This window comes from Psammomys obesus, unplaced genomic scaffold, assembly GCF_907164565.1.
Source record: "Psammomys obesus unplaced genomic scaffold, mPsaObe1.curated_primary_1811, whole genome shotgun sequence".
Classification (NCBI taxonomy): domain Eukaryota; kingdom Metazoa; phylum Chordata; class Mammalia; order Rodentia; family Muridae; genus Psammomys; species Psammomys obesus.
The window spans coordinates 5,120,004-5,141,670 of NW_026591598.1; the positions used below are offsets into that span (position 1 = coordinate 5,120,004).

Genomic DNA, 21,667 nt, shown 5'->3' on the forward strand with positions numbered 1-21,667 from the left:
ACAGTTTTTAATGGTGGAAAGGCTAAGAACTACTGACCCACTCCATTATGTCACGGTTGGAAAAACAGGTCCAGAGAGGGAGGAAACTAAGGCCAGCATCGTACCACCTGGGCTACCATGGGACTAGCTACCATGGGACTGTTCTGTTTCCCAGTACTCCTCACATTCTATTGCTCATCCACAGTGTGAGTTGGACACTCAGTACTTGATATACCACTGGATCTGGTGGTGCAGGCCTATAACCCTGGCTGCTGGGGAAGTGGAGGCAGGTTAGAGGTTCAAGGCCTGATAGTGCTATAGACTTGAGTGGAGAGGCAGCCTGAGCAACTTTAGAGACTGTCTCAAAAACAAAAGCCCCGGAGGTACAGCTCAGTGGTGAAGTATCTGCTACCATAGAAGAAACCATAGGTTCAGTCCCGAGCACCATAAAAGCAAAAACAAAGAACACCAAACACTACCATACTTAGCCTTGGCGCTTGGACATAGAGAAGCTAAAAACCAGCTACTAAGGAGGCCTGAGGTTCTGTAGTCTGAAGAAGCTCCTGGGGGTGAGGTCTCCCCTCCCTCTGTGATAGTCCAATCTGCCTATACCTTGTCAAGAAGCCAGCTTGAGCTGTTATGACAGGTGTCACTTTGTTACCACAGCACCATCTGCCAGGGAGCCAGAGCTGGAGAGCCAGCAGGAGACTGTCACCATGAATATACATCCCAGAGATCCTTGAGTTGGTGTCCTGACTGATGGCAGCTTTTTTTTTTTTTTTTTTAAATCTCTGGCTGGCACCTTTAGTTCCTAATCCTTACCCTCTTTCTCCTCCTCTGCTTTGCTAAGAATCCTCTATTTTGAGTCAGCAGAGAGTCTACAGGGAGTTGGGATGGTGGTGTCAGCGCCCAGTGATTCATCTAACTGATAATTAGAGATCTGAAAACCCCAAAACTCATTCCTGTCAGAGTCAGAGCTTCCGGAATCCCTAGTCTTCCCCCTTTGTCAGAGGGAGGGGTAAAGTGGGTCTGGCTTCTGCGTGCCTGCCTTTGGGTCACATGCCTCGCAGAGACTCCCTGACTGAGACCAGTGGGCATTCAAAGGGTGTGGTGAGCTGGATCTGAAACTCACTGGGTCCTCCCAGAGATGGTGTGATGTGTTATCTCTGTTTGGACAGCCAGGATTTACACTGAGTTACCTAGCTTGTGACACAACCGGAATTCAAGCTCTAGCCTTTTTGGAATCCACCGAACTTTCTTTAAACCACAGTCCAACCATTATGGGCTGTCATTACACTCTCTCTCTCAGCGCTAGCACTAGTCTCTAAAGCGCTTCACTTTGCATAAGACACCTTGAGGGCTGCTCTGATTACTATTGTTTCCCAGCCTTATCTGCAGCTCAGTAGCCACCAAGCCTTCAAAGAGACTAAGAAAGGCTGCAGGCTGGGGCAGCTAGACCTCATTAACACCAGCCTTCATGTCCCAGCAATACCTTGTGAGGAGATGACAAATGAACGCTTGCTCCTAGCAGGGCATAATTGTGGCCACGTGTACTTGCACGTGGATACAGAATGACTTAGGAGAGGGGAGGAAAAAGCTGAGAGTATGAAGCACCCTTGTTAACTCTGAGACAAAGGAACAGGACTATGGCCGCTGGTATTGCTGCCACCGAGCCCTTCTGGCTGCTCCTACATGGCCGTGGAGGGAAGCCAGGCTTTCCGAGGGCCCCCAGTGAGTCACCAGACTGATGCAATCCCTTTAAAGGGCTCATCTGCTGGTGTAAGAAGCTGATTCATGGAGGGCGTGGTTGCTGGAGGAGGAGAAAGGGACGGAAACTGGCAGGAGGGAGTGAGATAGACAGTCAGTTGTGATCGTTCATTGGAGCTCTTTAATCTCCTTGGACAAGACTCCAGGGATGTCCAGGATGAACTTGGCCATCTTTGAGGTTTCTAAAGGGCCTAAAATGAAATGAATTGTGAGCGCAGCGACAGCAATTCCTGTCTTCTTTGAACCCAACTTCAGCGCTTTTCCGTATACATTTCCAAAAGCCGAGAAATGCAGATCAAGGAAAGGCAGCTTTCCTAATGAATGCAGTGCGGCTGGTGGCTCCTGCAGCCACTTAGAGTCCACAAACCCAGCTAAACGAGCGTAGGGTCGTCGAGGTTCTGCAGAGCCAAGGTGGGGCGGCGCCTCCGTCCCAGTCCGACTGTAGATGTAAATTAGCGGTAAGTACCTCCCCCTGACTGGCCAATGGTTTTACGTATTTTGACCCAGACTCCACCCAGAACCAATCGACGATCTTATCTGAGCCTCCTGCCTGAAGGCTTCCGCCCATCCTCAAGATGGCACACCGCCCCAGACTTAGGCAAGGGGGCGGGGGGCGGGGCAGCGGGACGATGCGTCACTTCCGTTGTCAGGTGGCGGCGCCGCAGCCATGGAGGGAGGCGGCGGCGGCGGCTCTGGAAGCTGCGCTGGGAGGCGGCGGTGAGCGGCTCCCACGCCCCCGGCCCGGCCCCGGCCACCGGGACGGAGCACCGAGCAGCCCCGGCTCCGGGCTGCGGACTATGGGCGAGTAGCGCTGATCACCCGGGAAAGGTAAGCCCGTGGTCCCGGGACGCGGAGCCGGGTGGGGGCTGCGTGCTGGCGGGTCGGGCCTGGGTAACCGTGGCGAAGGGACCCCGGTGACAGCCCGAAGCTGACCGGCGCGACAAAAATGACCATAGCGAAGTCCCCCTCCGCCACTGGGGAGGTCTGTCCTTCCGGGCGACGGGGGCGGCGGCCGCCGGGAGCGTTGGTCCTTCTCCGCAGCCCTGGGGAGTGGGCACTGCCCACCTTGCCCAGACCCACTCGGCCGGTGAGTTAAGCAGCCGGCGTTTGCCCCGCGCTAGGTTTTCCCTCAGAGATACCCCCTCCTCCTCTCCCATGCTTCTCTCCTGACCTAGAGAGTGACTTGAAAGTTAGGACGAGTCCCCAGGGAGAGCCAGCCAAGGCTTCCCTCCTGGAGCCCTCACCCTTTGGCACCGACACCATCGCTGCTGGGGAATTTTCACATCCTGGGCGGCGTTCAGGTGCGAGTCACAGCTACCTGCTTGCCAGATCCACGTTGGGCCGGTCTTCACCGTGAGAGAGCTTGCTGTGGTCAGTGTTTCACCTGCCGTCCTGGTCAGGCCCGCCCATTCCTTTGCTGCTTGACTCCACCTTCCAACATTGGGTAGGAGCTTTCGGATTCCCGGTGGCTTCTCTGTCCACCCCCACTCACCCAGGTTGTTGGCGGAAGGAAGAGATGACAGCCGCCTTAAGTAGCAGGATAGACTTTGCACTGTTTTAAGTCACTGGTGAAAACCGGTTGGCTTTGCTGGTTTTGAGAATCATTGAGGAAGAGGGTAGTCATGCTGGGCTGGGCACCTTTCTCTCTTGGCTGAGTAGTTTTGCATGAGATAAGGAAGAGCAAAATCCGTGGAGGCCTTATTTATAAACAGTGCTGGGAGTTCCTCCTGCCCTCCTTAATGGTCCTGTTATGCCAGTTGTTTGTGGATTAGACCTCAACCTACAAGAGATAGTCCTCATTCATTCATTCATTTTTTTCATATAACAAAAAGCAGAGGCAAGTGCTGTGTAGTATTAGTAGGCTTTGGAGCCATACTCCTTACATTCTGGGATTAGAGGCGTGTGTCACCTTACTTCTTACTCCCTAAATTCAAATTCTGGTGCTGCAGCAGCTTTCTGGTTGTATGACCTTGGACTGTTTGTCCCAGTGTGCTCATTTGTAAAACAGTGATAATAATAAACAGTTATTGTGGAGAGTTAAATTAACAGCACGTAATAGATTACCATCTGAACTAGTTCACTGTCTAGCTAGAGGAAACTGACCTGCTAGCAGATTGTTGAAATGTGATCTGCAAAAGCAACAGGAACTGAACACTGAGGGAAGCCGGTAAGGGAAGCTGCTAGCTCAGTTTGGGACAAGGAGGCATGGAGTGGAGGGGTGCTCCAGGAAGAATGGACAGTACTGACAGGGGGCTTAGTCTTGAAGGATAGAAAGGGGAGGCTTAGCCAGGTGAGAAGAATGTGGAGAGAATTACGGAGAGGCAGAAAGTTTGAGTTTAATCCAGTGTATTCAGCTGGTTCAGTATAGTGGTATGGAAGCTGATGTGTTGCAAAATAAGTTACTGAGGAAATGAACATCTCATTGATAATTTGGGACTTTATGTCCAGTGCGGTGAGAGGCCAGTAAGAAGCTTTTAGCTGAGGAGAGACGTGACTAGATCCATGTTTTAGATAGCATTCTCTATGCAGGAGAAGTGAGGAGCTGAGGAGGGTGAAAGAGCTAGGCACCTCTTCAGAGACCACCTCACGCTTCCAGGAGGAGAGAGGACTAGGCACACCGTGCCGAGACAGCACCGTGGGCAGCCCATGGCAGGTGGCTAAATCCTTGTCCCTGCACGTGTGTCCCTTTCTGAAATTTCAAGTCGCCTCAGCTGCTGGCAAGGTAGGGCTGTCCTCCCAGAAGGCCAGTTGTAAAGGCTGTTAGATTTCTCTCGAGCCTTTAATTGCTAAGACAGTAGGTTGTAGATGTTAGGAGCTTCTCTTCGGCTCAGGCAGATTTGGTTTTGATCCCAGCCCTGCTAGCCACTTGGTTACATACTCTCTCTATGCCCAGATTTCTCACTGTAAAAAGAAACAGCAGGACCAGGACCACCTCCCCAATAGGGCAGTTGTGAGGCTTCAGATAGATGTTGCAGGGTTAGTACTCAGCATTCACTGAGTAGTAGCTGCTTGTTGAATGGTAGTTTTCTTTGCAGGCTGCTGAGGAGAACCTCTGGGAACTACTTGAAGCAAGTCCCAGGAACCAGAGCTGTGTCTCACTGAGCTGTCAGGACTGTCCTGAGGGGGCATGAGAGCACTGAATTTTATTGTATTCTTTCTGAAAAGAAAATGGGGATTTCACCAAGCTGCATAGGAGCAATGCAGACTTGGCTCTTTCATAAAACCTTTTTAAAAAGTAGAGGCAGAGCTAGGCATGGGAGCACTGGGAGGCAGAGGTAAATGGATCTCCATGAGTTCCAGTCCAGCCTAGTCTACATAGTGAGTTCTAGGACAGCTAAGGCTACACAAAGAGACTTTCTCTTAGCTCTATCCCCAGCCCCCAGAAAAGTAGTAAAACTGATGAGAAATAAAAAGGTTTTGTTTTGGCTTTGTGAGATAGGGTCTTTCTATGTAGCCCAGGCTGCCTTCAGACTTGATTCTCACGCCTCTGCCTCCCCAGTTCTGGGATTACAGATGTGTGCCTCCACACCCAGCTGATAAATATCATTTTAACTATTGGAGTGGAGAAAAACTATGTCAAGTTCTCTGTGCGTCCTGACTAACGAGCCTGGTCTGGAACCCAAGTCATCGGGACGCGTCATTCTTGATGTGTATGTGGGACCTCACACACGTGTGTATGGTAGTGCAAAGCAGAGAATCTGCTGGACACCTATCAATTCCCACATGTGACTGCCACATGCTAGCTACAGGGGCAAGGAAGAGAAAGGGATAGACCTGCTCTGGAGAAGGTGTCCACCCGAGACAGGCGCGCCAATCCATGGGCACAGGTACCAGGGAGTCTCTCCCTCAAGTCTGTGCAGCAGGAAGTACAAAGCAAGAGAACATAAAGAATGAGTTAACTGGGGGTGAGGCTATTGAGAAGTTTGGAGAGCCCTTCAAACCTTGAGGGATGGATAGGCAGTAGAAGGAATGTGACGTACGTGTGTGTGTGTGTGTGTGTGTGTGTGTCAGTTTAGGTAGCACAGGGGTTCCACCCGTGTCACAGGGTGTACTTACTTGGCTTACTTGGCGGCAGGACATGCCGGAAAGAGAATCTGGAGAGGTAAGCAGGCGCCCAGTGAGGAAGCTCGAGCTTTGGTATTCTGTTGTGATGGATGGTTGTGTGCCGGAAACACATTGGGCCTGCATCTTCCGAAGAGCTGTCTGGCTTCCAGAGAGCGGTGGACTGGGGAGGCAGACAGGCTAGTGGGGGTCTTAGATCAGGGCAGAGGGGGCAGAGATGGAGAAGATGGGCAGAGGTCAGTCCTGTCTGTGGGAAAGTCTGCTGGTCTCTAGCAGTGTTCCAAAGTGATGATTGAAGGAGGAAAAATGGCAGGTAACTTGCAGATCTTGCTTTGAGTGATAGAGGGAATTGATGGTGCAGCAATCAGGTGGTTTAGGGAGAAGATTAATAGCCAGTGGAATCAGCCAGACCTACAAGGGAGAAGAGAGTTTCAAATGCACAGCCCTGCAGAACCCTGTCCAGTTTTGGGACAGGCTCCCTGCTGGTTTGCTGCATCTGCACCTTGGACGAGGGTGCCTGCCTGTCTTTACACTGTCTGCCCACATTTGACCACAGAAATACCCTTTGTCAAGTTTCAGAAACTCCAGCGTATTCCTTCCATCTGTCCATAGCAGTCCTGATTAAAGCCATGCCTTTAATCCCAGCACTCGAGGCCAGCCAGATCTGGGAGAGGGAGATGAGAGTCTGGGGATGGGGCTCGGTGGGTAGAGTGCTTGTGTGGCATTTAAGGAGCTCTGGCTCCACCCCAGCAGTGCATAAAAACTGGGTGTACTGGTGCATGCCTGTAATTCAGCACCGGGGAGGTAGAGGCAGGAGACTTACAGGTTGATGATCACCTGCCACACCGCAAATTTGAAGCCAGCCTGGGATACATTAGACCCTGTCTGAAAAGTGAGGTGGATATGAGAAAGTGGTCTGAAACAAGAACATTTCTTCTTCCTCTGCCACCTACTCAAGCAAGACTGTAGCCTCAGGGTGCCACCCAGACCCCCCTGCACATCTTCCCAAGTCATGGAATCAAGAGCCAAAAGGGGAGAGGCTAGCGTTGCATGCTTGATTGGCTTGCTATTCTAGAGATGGTTCCATTTATATGCCTGTCATTCTAGTATACTTTAGGCACCATCTTATGTGTAACTGAGCAAGCTCTTGGCGACACTGACTTTCTTTTCTTTTTTAAATTATTTTTTGTTTATGTATGTGTGAGGCTGCATGAGTTCATGTGCACTGAGTACATGTGTCTGTGGAGGTCAAAGGATGTCAGGCCCCCTGGTGCTTGAGTTAAAGGTGATTATGAGCTACCTGACATGGGTACTGTGAACTGAACCCAGGTCCTCAGCAAGAGCAGTAAATGCTCTTCACCACTAGGCCATTTCTCCAAACCCTGACTTTGTTCATACATACGATTAGCCCACCCTAAGTATCTGAGGGGACAAATGCCTAGACAGGCTACTGCCTCAAAGAGCTGCTTCTGCTTCTTCTTTGACAAGGTCCTCTCATAATAGCCCAGGTTGCCTTCAGACTTACTATATAGCCCAGGCTGTCCTTGAACTCACTATCCTCTTTTCTCAGCCTCCTAAGTGCCAAGCCTTCCTATCCTCCAGCAAGTATGCTATTCTGGAGTGAGCAGATAGAGCAGCCCTGCCATAGCAGATATGGGGATAAATGGGTGGGTGGGAGTGTGGACTTCTGGAGCTTAGCTTTCAAAAGGGCTGATGAATTCAAGGAAACTCCATTTGTCAGGAAGCACAAAGGTAGCAAAATTGAGATGGTGTCCCCTCTAAATGTGCATACATAGACTCTTAAGCCTTTAAGAAGTTTGCTGCCCAGAAGTCCAGAGGAAGAAGTGGGCTGTCATAGGTGTGGAAGTTGGAAAGGGCAGGGTTTTGACTTGCTAGTTATTAGCCTTTTCACCTCAGCACAGCGGTTATGATGAGGTGTGTTACAAGGATAGCAGTGTTTTTAGGGAGAGGATTCCTTGGCTCTTGGGTGACTTGGTCTACACCAAGGACTTTGGACCTCATGGCTGCTACCTGCCAGGTCTGGCCAGAAAAGCCCTGCTAGTTTTGCAAAAGTTTGGTGCTAGTAGCCATCCCAGGCAAGGAGTACATTATGGGCAAGGGGTTTGTTTTCTCCTGAAGAAATAGGAAGGAAATCAAGAACAACAAAAGGCTTAGAATCAGCAGAGGTTCCCTGTTGAGGACACTGTTTGGCCTCTGGGGGGTAGGGCTTGTCTCTGCTTTATAGAGCAGTTTGGCTGGGATTAGAGGGATTAAGTAGGCTGCCCTGTGTTAAACAGCCAGTGAGGACAGAGCTGGGACTTCACAGCCATCTTTGTGTAACTCTGGAAGCTGTGCTACCCCTTTCTTCACCCTAGCCAGGCTCTGGCACCAGGGAGCCCAGGCCCCAGAATCTTGGAGTCATAGAGCTGTAGAGCTGGAAGGGGCCTTGTTAGGGCCGAACCAGTCCCTCCCTTGCCTGAAGAATCTAACTGCCATTCCCTGGAGACAAGTTCTTCTCTTCCCTCCCAATAGGGAGTAGGTAGGGACACTTTAAACCATTGTAACCATAGTCAGACCTGGTTTCAGAACCCAGTTGTCATGTGCTAGCCAAATGACCTCAAACGTGTCATTTTGCCCCTGGTGTCCTCTCCTGTAAAAGGAATGTAGCGTCCTTGCAGTGAGGTGGAAACAGGTTTCTGTGATAGCAAGTTTAGCTTAGTGCCTGGCATATAGTCAGGCTCCTGCCCAGAGCTGGGATGACTCAGGGCTGTCTTTATTAGTAGTTTGTGACTATCCCCAAGGTGACAGCTCAAACCAGCCTTCAGTCCTGTGGATACTAGGTGGCAAGCAGGAAGTTACTTATAGGCATCTTTACAAGCTGACATTATACTTTCCATGAGATCTACAGATAAATAACCAAATAAGAGTATGAATATGAATAAGAAATATGAAAGTCCTGCTTCCCTCTTTGATTCTTCTAAAATTTTTCTGTGCATATTCAGGGTGTTTGTGATTTCTTTAATCAAAGTAGGATCATTGTACATACAGTATTGCAGTTTGTTTGTTTTGTTTTGTTTTCAGACAGGGCTTCTCTGTGTAGCCCTGGCTGTCCTGAAACTCAGTCTGTAGACGAGGCTGGCCTTGAACTCAGAGATCTCGCTGCCTCTGTTTCCTGAGTGCAGGATTAAAGGTGTGTGCCACCATGTCTTGTTTGCAGTTTGGTTTTTGAGGGGATAATGTATGTATCATAGACATTTTTCTCTGATGGTATGGCTTAGGCTTAAAGGCTGCATAGTATTTTACTGTCTAGACAGTGTAATACTTTGACCCTTTAATATAGCTCCTCATGTTGTGGTGACCCCCCCAACTATAAAATTGTTTTGTTGCCACTTGATAACTAATTTTGCTACTCTTGTGAATCATAATGCAAATATCTGATATGCAGGATATCTGATCTATGACCCCCAAAGGGTTCACGACCCACAGGTTGAGAACTTCTAGTCTAGATGGACCATAACTAGTTAACCATAACTAGTTAACCCATTTGGTGGGCAGTTAGATCATTTCCTGTCTGGCTCTATGGATGTTTTGATTTGTGTATGTGTGTGGTTTGTTTGTTTGTTTTCTCTTCTGCAATGCATGGAACCCAAATTAAATTTTATCTTTGTGAATATGTGTGCACATATCTAGAGAATAAATACTCAGAACTACTGGAATTACTCTGCCCAAGGCATGTGAGTTTCTTTTTTGCTAGACCTGGTTGTCATACACAGCATGTGATTTTCTGCATAGCTGCTAAGTGTGGCCATGGCCTGAGGGGAAGACCTCTCAACCAATATATATATACTCAAACAGGACAGGTGCTCGCTCACATTAGTGTGTGGGTGGTGGTTTATGGTCCTTGATAGGCTTGCTCTGGCCTTTTGCTGGCTCAGATCACCCAAGCTTCCTGGTCTGTCCACCCAAGTGACCATCTGAGTGGCACTGTGGTTTCTGGGCCTACTTTGCATCTACCTGTGTCTGTAACATGCAAGCAGCCACACAGGAAAGAACAGCTCATTGTTCACTGCTGAACAGTATTGTTCACTACTGGAGTTAGGTTTTTGTTGTTGTTGGTTTAGGTTTTGTTGTTTGTTTGAGACAGGGTTTCTCTGTGTGCCCTTGGCTATCCTGGAACTCTCTGTAGACCAGGCTGGCCATGAACTCAGAGATCCAACTGCCTCTGCCTCCTGAGACTGAGATTAAAGGTATGTGCCACCACTGCCTGGCTTGTTTCTTGCTTTTTGATAGGGTCTCATAAAGCCTATGGGAATCTAGAATTTGTAAATCTCTGGCCTCTGGCCTGGATTCACAGCCACATAACTGTGAGAGGCCCAGTGTCTCTGGTGTTGGGAACGTAGGCAAGCGCTCCACCAGCTGAACTACATCTTCAGGCCAAAGTTGTGAAATTTAACTTAACTTTTTATAGAAACAGTTTAAAAACAGGTAGCTTATTAGCTCTGATCCAGATTGCCTTTCTTGCAGGGTGAACAGTGTTTTTCTAACTGTTGAAGACAGGATAAGGGGAAAGTTACATGCATGTGTGCTCAGCCTGGGCTTTCCCGGGTTACTCTGAAAATCTGGGCTAGACATATGCCTGATCCCTTGAACATGCTGGTTCTGAGGGCAGTACCCGGGGTGCACCCTTCTGGGGCCCACTGCCACCCCTCTCCTTTCGGTGAGGAGGCTCAAGCACAGAAACAGATCACAGACACTTTGTGTCCAGATCACAAAGTGTATGGAAAGGTGACTCCCAGACTTAGCCATCCCTTCTTTGATCTCCTGTTGCTTTCTCTTTGCCTGATTTCATCTGGGTGACAATACTTGAACTCCATATGGGACCCTGCAGCAGGCATGTTTTGGGGCTGAGGCAACCACACAAAGAAGTAACTGATATTTTGAGCTGAAGGGCCCCTGAGTCACATGCCAGGACCTTCCTTGCTGTGAGTTTCTTTTCTTGCCAGTGAGCTAGAGCAGACTGGTATGACAAGGGAGAGCTGTCAGCGACTCCTCCCAGTGTCCCTTGCATATGGCACAAGGCCCCTTGCAGAACCAAGCCAGTGTGCTTGGCTGCTTTTCTGGATGGGAGATAGCAGGCCAGCACAGCTCAAGAAAGAGCTTATTAAGACAGTCCCATCCTCTGACACCCACACACCCTTACAGATTATTTGTTGTCACATCAGCTGTTTCCGGAGGCAGGGAGGAGGGGGTCAGCTGGTGACAGGACTGTCAACAATGCCCTGGATCCCGTTCTGGTGGCTTCTAAGAGTGTCTGCTGGTGAAACCCGCCCTCAGGAGCAGCCAATACCCTTGAGCACCCATGGGGACTAGTGATGCACTGTCTTTTCCCCAGAGGACCCCCGTAGGATGCATGTGTGCCTCTAGTGCACAGCCCTGGCCAGAACTTTGGACTTCTGGTAGAGCCGGCTGGGCACTCCTCCGGGTAGTGAGGGGATTACACAATCTCCTTGTGCGAGGCTGATTCTGTAAAGGCTGCCTCCTGGAGGAGAGGGGACACAGCTGGGTCCCCAAGCTGCAGAGGAGCTTTTAGGCCCCTCCGGTCCCCAGATGCAGTGCTCAGCAAGACCAAGAGCTACTGAGAAAAGGCTGCCTCATGGCAGCGGATGTACTTTGGGGGAGCTGTGAAGGGCCTTTGTGAGCACCCCTCCCACTTCCCCCTGGCTGAGTCACTTCCTCTCCGGCTGCAGCAGGTAATCTCCCACAGGCCCGGAGCAGAGGGCTGCAGTGCTTAGGCTGGCTCTGTGTAGCCCTCTCACTAGCAACCCCCAGGCAGTACAGTGCAGCCTGTAGAGATGATACAGTGTTACAGTTTCCTAACAAATTGGAGCCCTGTGGATCCTCTTGCATTTAAAAAGTGAGCAGAATCAGCACTGTTTGGGAATAGTGAAGATGACAGCGCATGCATGAGTCTTTGTCATCAGGGAATCCTGGCTGAAGTCAAAGGATTACTAATCCGCCTCCCATCCCCCTCAGCATCCACGCAGACCACAAAGCAAACGGCCTGCAGTGGTTTCTTTGAGATCTGGAAAAGGATTCACACCTCCTTCAGCAATACCTGTCATTTAGATTCAAAGGAATAGCCTTGAAACAGTCTCATCCCCCCCAGAGCAAGCATAGAGAACCCGCCTCAGGGAGCTCCTGGCCACCAGCCTTTGGTTTCTTGGTCATGAAAAGGTGGACATTGGCTCTGCAGGTGGGGTGCTTGCCTAGTATGCATGAGGCCCTGGGTTCTATGCCCAGCATTCTAACCAACAGACAAAAATAGATGAATGAATGAGAAAGTGTAAGAATTAAAAAGAACCCAGGCAGGGCATGGTAGTGCATGCCTGTAATCCCAGCGCTTGGAAGGCAGAGGCAGCAGGAGAATTACATGTTCGAGGTCAGCCTGGTCTACATATTGAATAAGATGCTACATTTAGGGGGAGGAAAACAAAGCCCTAAGGATGGGTCCTAGTAATTAGGAAGGGCCCTTTAAGTACAAGCTGAAAATTCACGTGTCTGGACAGATTCTCTACCAGGTCACCTATATACACATCAGGGAAACTTGTCTTTCTCCTGCCAGTCCCAGGATAACAGCTGGTCATTTGGACATCCTACAAAGGAAATGTTACCATCCCCTTTTGTAAAATGAGGAAACTGAGGCCCATAAAAAGTAGTTGTTATAATAATGATTATACCACATTCAAGGAAGTTTATTTGGGGGGGAGGAAGGGGAGAGGAGTTAGGGAGTGTAGTTAGGGTGTGCAGATGATTGAACATATAGACAGGCAGATGGGACAACCAACAGGGACAGAGCATGAAGGCAGAGGGCAGAGACAGAGGGCGAGCAAAGAGATAGAGAGGTAGAGAGAGAAAGAGACTGAGAGAGATAGAGACTGAGACCCCAAGAGAAGAGAGCTTGGGGAAGGAAGCAGGCGGGTCATTTTTATCCAGCATACTCCTGGCACACCTGGCGGCAGGAGCAGGTGATGATGTAAGGCATTGCTAGGACCCTGAAAGGCAGGCTAGTGGGACAGCCTGTACAGGAGCGGCCAACTCCCTGAGGGTCACAAAGCGGGTAAGTGATAGAAATGAAGACCTGAGCCCTGGTTTATGACCTCGTTTTTGGTCTTCCTCTCCCAACTGGCATTTGGGTAGTTCTCAGTGGTTTGAATAATTCATGGGCTGTGAGTTCCTCCTGCTTCCTTGGGTAGAAGGAACAGGTCTGCAGGGACATTGATGATCTCAGGTGTCGTGGGGACAGTTAAAGAAGCACCATGCTTTTGCAGATCTAACACTGGAAAACCTGTGTTCCTGCCTCAGCTTTTGCAGTTAGGCAGGTCTCGCTATCTCCTTTTCTTCTTCTAGGAAGTGTGCGCACCTGTGTGCATGTGTGCTGGCTGGGGAGGGTCAGTTAGACCTGTGCACTTGCAGCTGCTTTTGCAGCTGGAAGCAAGCATTACATAGAATAGATGTATAAGGATGTAGGCCCTCATTTGGATTCTGGGAGATCTTGTAGCAAGGTCCTCCCTCACTGTGGGATTATGTACATCAGTGATTCCATGTTGGGATGTCTTTACACTATCCAGACAATGCAGTTTAGACCGTGTTCTGCCCCATACATTTCTGACAAGGGTCTTTTTTTTTTTTTTTTTTTTTTTTTAAAGAAAGGGTCTTAAGGTAGTTCAGGCTAGCCTTGACTCACAGTGATTCTCTTGTCTTAGCCTCACTAGCACTGAGTGCTTTTCTCACTTGCTTTCTCTTTTTGTTTTTCTTTTTTTTTTTGGAGGGGGGTAGGGCAGTATGAGGCAGCTCTCACCACATAACTTTAACCCAGTCTGGCCTTGGACTCTGCTCTCCTGACTCTACTTCTTGAGTGCTAGGATTATAGGCATATACCACTGCACCCAATTTGCCATGGGATTTTTTTTTTTCTGGTCAAACTTACCAATACCCGCAGAGTCCTGTGTCTTTTGCCTTGAGCTGGTAGACACCACCTCGTTTGCCCTGCTCTGTTCCCATCTGATCCCATACCAGTCCCAGCCTGGCAGAGGGCAGGGTTCACCTGTGAATAACACTTTGTGCTTTCGTCGCCATCTGTCTCTGTCCCCTGCCTTAACACTGGCCTTTTAGCAGGCACGGGGCTGGGCGCAAGCAAGCAAAGATGAGCTGGACTTGTTCTCCCAGAGCCCACAAGCTGGAATGGGGGCATTAAACAAGCCAATAGTCAGAGCCCAGTGGGAGGGTGCAGAGGTGAGCTTCGGCATTCTAGAAGACTGCCTAGCCCTGGCAAGTGGCTGTGAGTGTCTGTTGTAGGTAACAGACACTTCAGTTAGGACCGAGAGAAGGACAAGCAGGCCAGAGAGAAGGGTAGGGCAAGACTGTTCATGGCACATAGAGCTCCCATGACTCATGGGCTACATTTAGCGTCATATAAGGGCAGTGAGGTGGGGGAGGTATCCTGGGTCTGGCAGCCTCACTAGGGAGCTTGGGTTTCTTCCTGAAAACTTGGGACCTTGGAGGACCTCTGCAGCAGATAGCTGCCTGCTGGACTCTGTCTGTCCAGCACATTAGCAGTTAGCAGAGACAGCGTCTTCTCTCTGATGGAATGGTCCCTCCATCCTTTCTCATCAGCAAGAACAAGAGCAGTAGCCCACTGTCCTGCCCTTGGTGCAGAGAGGTACCAAGGATGTGTTGCAGAAAGGCGCCACCAGGTGGCGGACCTGAAGATTACAGAGCCCTTATTTCGCCCCCTCATTTCTTGGCCACTTAAGACTAAATCTGTTCATGCCAGGCTAACTCTGCCTGGCAAGAATGATGTTTCAGGTTCCCCTACTGTTCTTGTGCACTCAAAAGTATGCCATTTTAAACTTGTGAACTGTGTCTTGGGAGCTGGGACTTTGCCCTGTGTCTCTGAGAATAAATGCCAAACATCATGACTCTTGTCCACGCCTGAACACTTGTGCATCTAAGAGAACAAGGACATTCTGTTATATAACCGACGCATGCTTCTCATACCCAGGGAATGTAACCAGGAAGTGTAAAGTGGAGAGATGGTTCAGTGGTTAAGAGCACTTGCTGTTCCCAGCACCCACAACTGCTACAACTCAGATCTGAGGATCTAGTGCCCTTTTCTGAGAACATCCACACATGAAACACACGCGCGCGCACACACACACACACACACACACACACAGTAGGCGTGTCTTCATTCTTTGCTGGTCGCCTCTGTCGTATGACTCCTCCAGGATCGCCCTTGCATTAAGTGCTGTGTGTCTTTAGTTTCTTTTATCTTGCTGTTTGCTTGAGACCAGCTCTCACTGTGTAGATTTAGCTACCCTGGAACTGAACTATGTCACAGAGATCTACTTGCTTCTGCCTCCCGAGTACTGAAATGAAAAGTGTACACCCCCAACAAAGACTCACTTTATATTTCGTATTGGCCTAGAACTCACTACTTAGCCAAAGACTCAGAATAGTCCTTCTGCCTCAGCCATCCCAGTGCTGAGAGTACAGGCTTGAACACCATACCAGCTTGGTGTGTACCCCTATATCAGTTCGGTATAGGGGTACACACCAAGAGGTACACTCCTTTTTTTTTTTTTTTTCTTTTTTCTTTTTTTTATTGAGACAGGGTCTCACAAGTCCCCACCCAGTCTGCTTTGTAGCCGAGGATGACCTCAAATTGCTGGTCTGGAAGTGCTTGTTTTCCTACCCCCACCTTCTGGCCTGGGGTTACAGTTCTGTGCCTCTGTGCCCAGGCTCAGCTCGTCTTTAACTCACATTAATGATTTTTGAAGCATGTAGACCCATTTTGTTGAAAGGACCTCAACTCAGGGTTGTCACAGTTAGGATTCCTTTTGCACATTTTAGCCAAAGAAGAGTATAAGTAAAGAATGCGTGTTTGCTAATTGCCACACAAGGAGGCCCATGGTGCTCATTCCATCATCAGCTACTGACTTCTGCCATTTGGGATGAGTTTCACAATGACTTTTCCGTTGTTTTGAGAAATGCATGCACCCAGGACTAACTCCACAGAAAATCTTTATGTGGAAAGGCTTACAGCTCAGCCCTGTTCCAGGTAGTCTTAGGCTAGAGGTACCACATCTTCATCTCAGGTTCTAACCCCTGCACCTTACCCCAACAAGAACGGGATGGTGGAACTCAGAGATGGCTTCATCATCCTGGACAGCCCTTACTGTGCCCCAAGCAAAGTGGCACCAGCTGGTGTGTCAGTTTGGGGCCTGCAGAATATAAAGTGCCTCTGCTCTCTAAAGGACCAGTGAGCATGAGGATATGATACTCTGTGCCTCCGTTCAACAAGCAGCTGTTCCTGTTGGCCCACACAGCTGAGTTCAACCTTCTACCTCAGACACACCTGTTTCTGTCCAGTTCTGCCCAGGTCCTCAAGCAGCTCAGCTCCTCAGGCCTTCTCCCCCTTAGCTACAGAGCTAGCTACTCTCAGGCTAGCTACCAGTCAATTCAGACCTATAGCCTGAGGCAGCAGATTCAACACTCTTCAAACCTGGATACCCTCCCACTTCTTTCTGCTCTCTCTAGCCACGAGCTCAGTGACTGCCCCCTTTTCCTTGGACAGGAGAAAAGTAAAAGCTACAGTGGTTGAGCTTTTGTTTGTTTTACATTTTCTCTGTAGCCCTGGCTGGCCTAGAACTTGCTGTGTAGACCAGGCTGATCTCAAACACAGAGCTCTTCTCTGTTGGGACTAAAGTTGTGCTCCACTGTGCCCACATCCAGCTGTACTTAAACTTCTAATAACACAATGTATCAAATGTCCCAATAGGTCCTCTGCTAAGCTCTCCTATGAGGTATCCCACTTAAGTCAGAAGACTATGTAAATAAGGAAGGTATTATTCTCTATAAATGTAGACAGGAAAAGAGCCTTGCCAACGAGCTCATCACTACTGATAATGCTGGGGTTTGAATCTGCATTTGACTTACTCCATATTCTTTGGTTGCCAATGTATGTTGATCTCTGTGGCTCAGGAGACTGGGCCAGGCATGAGACAGCTGGAGTCCATTTTGACTAAGATACTGGGTGATGGTGGCGCATGCATGCTTTTAATTCCAGCACTGGAGAGGCAGAGGCAGGTGGATCTCTGAGTTCAAGGCCAGCCTGGTCTATAGTGAAACCAAGAGAGCCAGAGCTGCATAGAGAAACCCTGAAAAATACATTGTTCTAACCATGGTTTTCTTGGTGCTGTTGGGCAGCAACACATTTTTCTCTCACCCTTGGGGAATCTGGAGTGGATCTGGACATACAAGCTCTAACCAGTGCATGGCAAATGGGATGCAGGCTGAGGGCAAGTTGGTCTTCTGCCCTCACTTCAAGAGCCAGGTGAGGTAGGTAGAGGCTTAGAGTCCCTGCCTTCATAGAAAATGCCAGAGATTAAAGACTAGAAGCTAGCAGGCAGCACAACTCAGGAGCACTTTTTTTTTATTGCTTTATTTTTTGATAGCCAAGAACCTGAGGGTGGGGACTCGGCCCTGCTGGCAGGGACAGCTTGCATGTGAAACTGTTGGCTGGCATGACCCTGCAGAATAGACATAGCTGTCTGGTTACTAGTGGTCGCTGGCAGCTGCCAGCGTGAGCAAACGTGTTCTCCCAGGGGTATGATCCGTTTCCTGCCAGAACTGTCCTCGCCTTCTTTCCTCACTGTGTCGCTTTACAGGGTCACCCAACTTCAGAAGCCCAAGGCTGCTTCAAGAAGCCTAGGATCAAGCTGGGAGGTGCCTGTAATCCTGGTACTCCAGAGGCTGAAGCAAGGAGATTGCTTGAATTTAGCAGTTCAAGGCCGGCCTAAGCAACATTGAAAGATTCCCATCTCAATCAAGAGAAATTGAGGAAGTTGAGTGTGGTGCTTTCTGTCCATACACAGGACCATGGCTGCCCCTCAGGCTCCCTCAGCCCATACATCCCACATAGTGATGTGTTGGTGCTTCTGGGTGTGAGTGGCTGGCTCTTCCGCAGCCAAGCTGAGCTGGGGAACGGAGACTGCTCTTAGCTCGGAACTGTCAGTCTTTACAGCCCCTACCTTTAGAAATGTGGAGGTTCACAAAGTCTCACCATGCTCTGCTGTACTGCCTGGCCTGCATGTACCACCCCTTCTTTGCCTATGCTGGGTTCTACACACCTGGGTTCTGGGCATCTTTAGCTATAGAATCTTCTGTATCTCATAGCTCTGGCTCTCATTGCCTGGTGGCTTTAGGTGAAGTGACACTTTAGTTACCCCTGTCCCCACAGTTGTCAACCTATGGGTCGAAACTCCTTTGGGGATCGAATGACCTTTTCATGGGGGTCGACCATCTCCATGTCAGATATTCACATTATGATTCATAACAGTAGCAAATTACAGTTATGAAGTAGCAACAAAATACTTATATAGTTGCGGGGGTTACCACAACATGAGGAACTGTATTAAGAGTGACAGAATTAGGAAGGTTGAGAACCACCATGCTATTCGGGCCTGCTGGTAGCTGACTCAGACCTGATGCCCTCACTGAGCTGAGGCCCGCTTTGATCCCCCAGGCCCAGTAAAGCCCGCAGAGCGCCCTGCTTTCAGAATTTCCACTCTGATTACAGCCTGCAGTTGGTGGAGCTGCTGGATCGTGTTGTTTTCCAGTGCCTTCCTTCCTGGGCACCCCATAACCTACATTGTACCTCACTGAGCTTTCTGTTCAGGAAAGTTGACAAATTCAAAGCTCTGTAAACTTCAAAGCTGAGACTGTTGAGTTCCTGGGATATTGAGACTTCAGCCTGGGAAACATTAAACAAAATCTGAGGGGATGGGGGAGCATCTACCTCAGCTTGAGGACAACTGTCTGGGAGGACAGTGCCCGAGTCCCTTTGGGACCATAGTAGCCAGTGCTGTCACTGCATCACCCCAGGTGCAGGCTCCCTCAGACAGGCCTTTTGTGGACCGTTTGGAGTAATACTTGGATGGACCACCCCTGTTGGGATGGCTTGAGGCAGGGTGGAGCCACCCTCTGTACTGCAGTCTTCCGGAGCAGGGGCTAGGAGGTCTGCCTCGGAAAACATTGTCCTCCAGTTTTTCCTGGCCTGCCTCTTCATGATTTCCTTTGCTTCTGTCAACGCTGGGTAGCAGGAAATGATGTTTAGGAAGGAAGGCAGGCTGGGTACCTCTTCCCTGCTAGCATCTTTTCCTCTCCCTACCCATCTGCTCCCATCCTTCTGTCTACCGGCGTCTTGGAGCTGTTCCCATGCCATTTGCTGGAGTCGCATCCTGAGTGGGGTAGGAGGGGTAGGGCTGAACCCACTCACTGTCTGGGCTGCAGCTGCTCCCGGCAAACAGGCGTCTAGACTGTGTAGGTGAAACAGTGTCGACACAGATGTGAAATGCCTGCCTGCTGCTCTCCAGGGAACTGTGTAAGAAAGGGGAGGCTCAGCACCCCAGAGAAGGAGAACAAGATGAGAGTGTGCTGATAAAACTACTACCAGAGGCTGCTGGCCCTGGCTAGAACCATCACTAGCCGGAGGAAAGGCATCTCTTTATTACTGTGTGCTGGGCCGGGCACCAAGGTGCAGTATTTCTATATGTGTATAAGATTCTTTTTCTAGTGGTGGTGACAGTCATTAAACAGACACACAAACAAACAGTATTACAAAAGGTGGCAAGGGCATGGAGGAAGTCACAGGACAGTGAGTGTGAGACCAGGTCAGAGCCGTTGGCAGTGAGCTGCTGAGCATGGCTTCTCTGCAGAAGTTATGTGCACACTGGGGGAGCCTGGGAGTTAGCCAGGCCAAGAGCGAGGGCACTGGACATGCTGTTGTCCTACTTTTCAGAGTGTACTAAAACTATTTCATTCCCCTCTGCTTCTGTGACTGCTTCCAGCATGAACCTCTTTAGCAGAGGTCACAGCCAAATCTAAACATGGCTGCCTCTCCCTCTGGGGACTGCTGGGTGTTAGGAGAAGACCCCCTAATGACAGGACTGTGAGCCTCAGCATGAGGAAGCTTCCCAGGATACCAGCAAAGGCGAAAGGAATGGACAGATATCTTACTAGATGGCAGTTTAAACAGTAACATTTTAATACCCATAGAAATAAAAATAATATAAAAAAAATGGAGGACGGGGTCAGCCGATTTCAGTCCCCAACACCCACATGATGGAGGAGAAAGCCTCCCTCACAATGCTACATGTCTGCCAAGATGTGTGCCTACCTACACATGCACGCGCACACACAGACACACACAAACACGTACTCTCTCATATAAATAATGACTGTAATCATTTTATAAATGGAGAAAAAATAAAGAAAATTTAAAAGAAACAACACATATAACCAGAAAACATGTGGAATAAGTTTAACCTCAGACATAAAGAACTGTGATTTTAGAAGGTACTAATACCCCTTTCATCACTCATGAAATGGGTCATTTGCAAGAGTAAGGAAACAGTCGTGGTACAGGTGCAGGACCTGTGACTCCCCTCCCCCACACTGCTGATGGGACTGTCAGTTGCCACAACCCTCCTGGGAACAGCTTGCCAGTACGTGCCGAACACTTTGGAAAAATAAAAATAAATAAAACAAGAAATGTTCACCCTTCTAAGCACAATGGCTCACACCTGTAACCTAAACACTTGGCCTGAGAAAGGAGCACCACAAGTTCGAGGCCAGCCTGGGCTATATAAGGAGCTCTTAGTCACCATGGGCTAGCTGCAGTGGCTCTTCACCTGTGGGTCGCAACCCCCGTAGGGGTCACATGCCAGATATCCTGAATATCAGATATTTACGTTATGAGCCATAAGAGTGGCAAAACTGCTACTACAAAGCAGCCACGAAATAATTTTATGATTAGGGTCACCACAACATGACTTGTATTAAAGGGTTGCAGCATTGGGAAGGAAGATTGAGAACTACTGGGCTAGAGTGAGACCATTTGAAAAAAATGAATAAAAAGCTGGGCAAGCTTGGCATAGTGGTGCACACCCATGATTCCAGCAGCCGGAGTCAGAGGCAGGCGGATCTCTATGAGTTTGAGGCCAGCCTGGTCTACAGATGCAAGTTCCAGGACAGCCAGCGCTCTGTGACACAAAGAAAGCCTGTCTTGGGAGCAGGGGGGAGAAAGAGAGGAAGACAGAAAAGAATAAATAAAGTTCTTTACCCCATCTGACCTTGCAGTCTTGCATCTTGGCATTTATCCTGAGGGAGCAGAGTGCCAAGAGCAGTCCCTATGAGCTGCCTTGAGGTTCTGGGTCTGTCTAACTTTCTGAGCCCTGACTTGGAGAGGAATAACTGTTTCTTTGTCTCTTTCTTGCGGGTGCTGGCCAGAGCCTAAGTTTGCTTTTTCCGGTTCTTTGGGCCCTTACTCTCTCTCTCTTTCTCAGGCCCTTTCCCAGCAGGTGGCTGGTTGCAGTGTGGCTGAACTCCGGTTGAAATAGACGCTGCTTGCTCTCTCTTTTCTACTCTCTTCCTCTGCAGAGCTGCTGATGGTTACAGTTTGCCAGCCCTGGAGTTTAAACTTTAAGGGGGGGCCGGAGAGCCAATTCACAGGCTTATGTGTGACCACTTTTTTTTAAAGGAAGAAAATAGATGATCGGAAAGTGGTGGTGGTAGTGGTGGTGCCTTAAAACATACCTCATACGAAGCTGCACAAGATTGACAGGTGTTTTTTATCATGTGCAAATCTGTTTTATTTGTTGCTATGGTGAAGATGGAACCCAACGCCTCAGATACACTATGCCACTCAGTTCTGTCCCCAGCCCCATGTGTTAATATACCTGTATATATTGGTTGGTTGGTTGGTTGGTTGGTTGGTTGGTTGGTTGGTTGGTTGGTT

General features: G+C 49.2%; 1 protein-coding gene across 1 annotated transcript in view; it reads left to right on the forward strand.

The window, feature by feature from the left end:
- The first annotated feature begins 2,396 nt into the window (after positions 1–2,396).
- Stk40 (serine/threonine kinase 40) overlaps positions 2,397–21,667 on the forward strand; it is a 38,429-nt gene continuing 19,158 nt past the window's right edge. The window contains exon 1 of the mRNA XM_055611097.1: positions 2,397–2,574. The gene's annotated coding sequence lies outside the window, so the exon portion shown is untranslated. The remainder of the gene's footprint in view (positions 2,575–21,667) is intronic.